The sequence below is a fragment of the Pteropus vampyrus genome, unplaced genomic scaffold (assembly GCF_000151845.1).
Source record: "Pteropus vampyrus isolate Shadow unplaced genomic scaffold, Pvam_2.0 Scaffold70, whole genome shotgun sequence".
In the NCBI taxonomy this organism is placed as follows: domain Eukaryota; kingdom Metazoa; phylum Chordata; class Mammalia; order Chiroptera; family Pteropodidae; genus Pteropus; species Pteropus vampyrus.
Window position 1 is genome coordinate 7,176,236 of NW_011888851.1, and position 5,371 is coordinate 7,181,606.

Below are 5,371 nucleotides of genomic sequence, written 5' to 3' on the forward strand. Positions count from 1 at the left end.
CTAAGCACAAGGCCTTTTGAAAATGTCAGCATACTTCTTAGATGTGGTTCAAGAAAGGGGTTTGGGTTGGAGAGAAATGGAGGTATTAGGATATCCAGTACAGAGGGGAGTGGCAGCATGGATTAAAAGGAGGGAGACTAGGAGGGAAGGGAAGGAAGAAAGGGTCTCCTGGGTATGCTGCTCCCATCAAAGATTCTCTTTCAGAGCTCTCCTTGGCATGCCCCAGACTTCTAAACATCCTGTGCTCTGTTTGAAAGAGGGAGACTCCTCCTTTTGGGAGCATAAAAAAACTGGCTGAAATGAACCTCTCAGCACTGAAAGCTGAAAATGTTAAAAAATCAATTTATGTGATTTCACCAATTCAAAATACAAACCAAAAAATGGTCTTAATATATTGCAGGCAGCTTTGCACTATGGAGTTAGAGAAAAGTATAAAATGCAAAGCCAAGAAACAGCCTAGCATCATGGCTAAATGGATGATGTTGCAGATGGACCTGGGTTCAAATTCTAGTGCCATCTCTTAGTAGTTGTGATGTCATAGGAAAGTTAATCTTTTTCAGGTTTTATTTCCTTTTTTGTAAAGATGGGGGTATTAGTAATTTCTTCACAGGGCTGTGAGGGTTTAACGAGAAATGTAAGAGTTCAATGAATGTCAGCTATTATTAATGCATGACTGGGGCTAAAACATGAAGTTGACCTTTAAGAATAAAAACAGAGAACATTTGTTCATTTTCTGCATCTCAGTGTACGGTTTACAAGAGATCCTCTCAAGCACTGTTCACAGAACAGATGGTGAGCCCTGCATCTCCTCTCTCTCTCTCTGCCTCCCTGACCTCCCATCCCTTTGCTCACCAGGACAAAGGGAGGGCCCCCACCACTCTGAGCCAGTGGTCAAAAGCACAAAGCGTTGCTGTCACCTGAATACCAGCAACATTTCCGGATATGGTAAGCCCTGGGAAGGAGTTGTAGCAGTGATTTCCCATGGCTCTTTCACTCCACATCTTTCCGAGACCATGTTTTTTCTTTTTCTTTTTGTTGTTCTTGTTCGTTTTGCAGCAATAGATCTATTCAAGAGCAGCTTTTCCAAGTCCCAGGAATTGGGTACAGGAGTGCCACTGTGGGCTTCCTGGAATTCTAGGGAAAGGGACCCTGGAACAGGTGTAAAGGTTGGTGAGGACCCTCTCTGGAGGGAAGGCTATTATTTCCCAGGCTTCATGTCACAAGCCCCAGGGCTCTCTGATTTCATGACCAGCAGGATGGTATGCCTGTGTCTAGCAGTGTAGTTCTAAGGCCTTAATGAAGAGGAATGCAATTACATAAGCATTATAAGGTACACAAAAAGAAGCCAATGAAAGAATACTTGCCGTTTCCCACATTCCATTCCCAAATGCCAGTTGGTTAGAGGACCTTCTTGGTCTCTCTTTTTCTGGTGGGGAAGGAGAGGAGCTAGTGCCCAAGGCACTGAGGTCAGAAACAGGCAGAAATTTCCCTTCCAGATCTAGTCCTTTCACATTTTCCACACCCCACTAGGGAAACACTCCTTGATGTTCCTAAATACCTCGCCAGCCTAACAGGTACCTTTAGGCCCACGCGGCCTTACCCAGTTAATAACTGAAGCACTTTTCTAAAACCAGGCAAGCCTACTTTATTAAGGGCCTAATCGACAAATACAAAACCCTCATAAACTCGTCACGCCTCTCTGGGGCTTAACTGGGACGCCCAGAGAACAGTGTGAAGGACTTAGCATTTAGTTACAAACCCTGCCTAGGAAGTCAATTTATTCTGAATTCCTGGAGGGAGAATAGAGTGTGTTGGTATTTACTTTTAATAACAGAATCTCTTAGCAACAGAAGCTCGTCTTTTAGTCAAAGAATATTATTACTGTGATTATAGAGTAAGGCCTGGGTCTGAAGTTGGCCTTCACTGGACACACTGCCAGGTACACGTGCATGGGGGAACCCCGGATGGACCCTCCAGTGGGTGAGGAAGGACATGGTCGCATAACAATTAGACTTTGGAAGCCGACAGTAGGCCATCGGCTTCTGGCCCTTGTCAAGCAGTAGGAATGTCTGAAGTCTCTGTGTGATACTTCCCTTGGTCCTTTTAACAATATTAATAATACCAACCTACAATTACCGAGTCCCGATTATGTACTAGGCACTGTTATAAGTCGTTATGTGTATTCTCTCTTTTCACAGCTACCCCGAGGGATAGGTGCTATTATCAACCCCATATTTTATAAAACTGAGGCACAGATATAATTAATAAGGAGGTTGCTCCAAATCTCATAGCTGAAAAAGCTGTAGAGCTGGGACCCAAACCCACAGTCTTGTCCCCGAGACTATAACTTACCACTATAGTATTCAGATTTGCTTGCTGCATTCTACATGTTTTTCTGGGTTTTCTCATGAGATTTGAGGATGTAGCCCCTCTCCCCTTCTTTGGTATCCTAGCAAAACACCAGTGTGGCATTAAATAGTGGTCATGTAATATTTGTTGCTCAGTGTCCCTGCCTGTCATGCCTTCTTCTTTTTAACTTAGCATTGACTCTTTCAGATTTCTTATCTCAAATGCGATTTTCTAGTGATGATCAAAATTTCATTTCCCTTAGGAAGCAGAATAAAATAGTGGAACATGGGTTTTGAAAACAGAGACAGATTTCAACTACCCTTCTACGACTTCTAGATGAGTGACCTTGGGCATCTTATTTAATATCTTTGAGTCTTAGATCCCTTGCCTATAAAATGTGAGTAACCATACTTACCTTTCAGTGCTCTTACGAAAGAGGATAAAAAGTAGATAAAGCACCTATAAAAGGTTATAAAGAATAACTCCCTAAAGCTCTTTCTTGTTTTAAAAGTCTCTACAGGTATATGTTGTTTTATTGCTCTTTGTTTTACTGTGCTATGAAGATGCTGCATTGGTTTTTTCTGTTTGTTTGTTTGTTTGTTTGTTTTTACAAATTGAAGGTTTGTAGCAACTCTTCATTGAGCAAGTCTATCAGCGTCATTTTTCCAATATTTGCTCACTTTGTGTGTCTGTGTCATGTTTTAGTAATTCTCACAATATTTCAAACTATTCATTATTATATTTATTATGGTGACCTTCAAGCAGTGATCCTTGATGTACTATTATAATCATTTTGGGGTACCATAAAATACGCCCACATGGCAAATTAATAAATGTTGTATGTGTTCTGACTGCTCTATTGATTTGCCATTTTCCATTTCTCTTCTTCTCCTCAGACCTCCTTATCCCTGAGACCCAACAATACTGAAATTAGGCCAATTAATAACCCTACAGTGTCCTCTAAGTATTCAAATGAAATGAAGAGTCACTTCAAATCAAAAGCTAGAAATTATTAAATTATTATTAAAGCTAGAAATTATTAAAGCTTAGTGAGGAAAACATGTCAAAATCTAAGACAGGCTGAGAGCTAGGTCTCTTGTTCCAAACAGTTAGCCAAGCTGCTGATATGGGGAAGTTTTAATGGCCTGTGGAGGAGATCAAACCAGCCACAACATTCTTGTAAGCCAAATCCTAATCCATCAATCCCTAAGAAGTGAGGAAGCAATGGAAGAGAAGCTTGAGTGCAGCAGAAGTTGGTCATGAGGTTTAAGAAAGAATCCATCCCATAATATAAAAAGTATAAGGTGAAGAAGCAAATGCTGATGTAGAAGCTGCAGCAAGTTATCCAGATGATCTAAGATAACTAATGAAGGTAACCACACTAAACGACAGATTTTCAGTGTAGATGAAACAGCCTTATATTAGAAAAATATGCCACCTAGGACTTTCATGGCTAGAGAAGAGAAGTTAATGCCTGGCTTCAAAGCTTCAAAGGACAGGCTGACTCTCCTGTTAGGGGCTAAAGCAGCTGATGACTTTAAGTTAAAGCCAATGCTCATTTACCATTCTGAAAACCCTAGGTCCTTTAAGAATTATGCTAAACCTACTCTACCTATGCTCTGTAAATCAAACAACAAAGCCTGGATGCCAGCACATTTGTTTACAACATAGTTTACTGAATATTTTAAGCCCAGTGTTGAGCCTACTGCTCAGAAAAGAAGATTCCTTTCATAATATCACTGCTCATTGACAATGCACCTGGTCACTCAAGACCCTGATGGGGATGTGTGAGATCAATGTCGTTTTCATATCTGTTAACACAGCATTCATTCTGCAGCCCATGAATCGAGATATAATTTTGACTTTCATGTCTTATTTAAGAACTACATTTCATAAGGCTATACCTGCCATAGATAATGATTCCTCTGATGGATCTGGGCTAAGTAAATTGAAAACCTTCTGGAAAGAGATTCATTATTCTAGAGGCCGTTAAGAACATTCATGATTCATAGGAAGAGATAAAAATATCAACATTAATCAATTTGGAAGAAACTGACTCCAACCCTCATGGATGGCTTCAAGGGGTTTAGGACTTCAGTGGAGGAATTAATTGCACATGTGGTGGAAATAGGGAGAGATCTAGAAGTGGAGGATGAAGATGTGACTGAATTGCTGCAATCTCATGGTAAAACAGAATTGTTGTGAACTCTTTATAGAGGAGTCATTTCTTATGGATGAGCAAAGAAAGTGGTTTCTTGAGAAGGAATTTACTCCTGGTTTCTTGAGATGCCATGAAGATTGTTGAAATAACAGCAGAGGATTTAGAATATTACATAAACGTAATTGCTAGGGCTTAAGAGAATTGACTCCAATTCTGAAAGAAGCTCTACTGTGGGTAAAATGTTATCAAGCAGTATCGCATACTACAGAGAAATCCATTGTTAAAAAAAAAAAAAAGAAGAGAATATGGCAAAATCATTGTTGTTTTATTTTAAGAAATTGCCCCAGCTACTAAAGCCTTCAGTAATCACCACCCTAATCAGTCAGCAGCCATCAACACCAATTTAAGATGCTCTACTAACAAAAAGATATTGACTCAATGAAGGCTCAAACGACGTTTAGTATTTTTTAGCAATCCAATATTTTTAAATTAAGGTTTGCACATTTTTTTAGACATAATGCTATTGCACACTCAACAAACTACAGTATAATGTAAACAAAACTTCGATATGAACTAGAAAACCAAAAAATTCATGTGACTTGCTTTATTGGAATATTCGCTTTATTGAGATGGTCTGGAAGAAACCCATGATCTCTCTGAGGTATGCCTATAACTATTTAGCTTTACTGCTTGGGTGGTTATATATCCTCAAGGAAGAAAAAGTTTAGGTTTGCTGGCTTGTTTTATTCTAAAGCATGTCTCTTGTGTGTGGAAAATTAACAAACAACTGCTGAGTATCTACCAATTGCACAGCCCTGTGCTAAGGCCAAGGGACTTAAATTCCAGGGAGCAATAAGATAC

At 39.7% G+C, this 5,371-nt stretch overlaps 1 protein-coding gene across 1 annotated transcript in view; it reads right to left on the reverse strand.

The window, feature by feature from the left end:
• TMCC3 (transmembrane and coiled-coil domain family 3) overlaps nucleotides 1-5,371 on the reverse strand; it is a 238,759-nt gene that overhangs the window by 177,708 nt on the left and 55,680 nt on the right. The window lies entirely within an intron of this gene.